The sequence below is a fragment of the Periplaneta americana genome, unplaced genomic scaffold (genome assembly GCF_040183065.1).
Source record: "Periplaneta americana isolate PAMFEO1 unplaced genomic scaffold, P.americana_PAMFEO1_priV1 scaffold_36, whole genome shotgun sequence".
NCBI classification, from domain to species: Eukaryota; Metazoa; Arthropoda; class Insecta; order Blattodea; family Blattidae; genus Periplaneta; species Periplaneta americana.
The window spans coordinates 122,501-123,143 of NW_027185517.1; positions in this window are offsets into that span (position 1 = coordinate 122,501).

Sequence of the window (643 nt, forward strand, 5' to 3'; positions counted from 1 at the left end):
AGATGTACTGCATGATTGATTATTGATGTTCATAACTGCCGCACCCTCATTCATAGGTTCTTTATGAAATATCCATTATTATAGTGTGTAGACTTCAGTTGCTTAGTGGCAATTGTTCTTCCTCTGCCACATATCGTCTAGTGTGATGTACTGCCCGATATTACTTTTACACAACTGCATCCACCTCATTCAGACGATCTTCATTATATAAAATATATAGGCTTCAGTTCCACACAGACATATGCTCTTCGTCTGTCGCTTACCGTCTTGTGTCATGTTTTGCCACATAATAGATGTCGACATCTGCGTGAATCTGATTGAGTGGATCATCTTCATAACATTAATTACATATGCTTCAGTTGCATATAGACTATCGTTCTTCCTCTGTCACATTTCGTGAAGTGGGTTGTACTACCTCTTTATAGATGTACTGTACACAAGAATCAGAATCCATTTCAGAGGATCTTCAATATTTGCGGCCTCGGTATAGCGGTGGCCTCCTATGCTCGAGGTTGCGGGTTCCATCCCGGGCCAGGTCGATGCTATTTAAGTGTTCTTCAATGCGTCACGCTCATGTCAGTAGTTTTACTGGCATGTAAAGGAACTCCTGCGGGTCAAAATTCCGGCTCTTCGGCAACGCTGA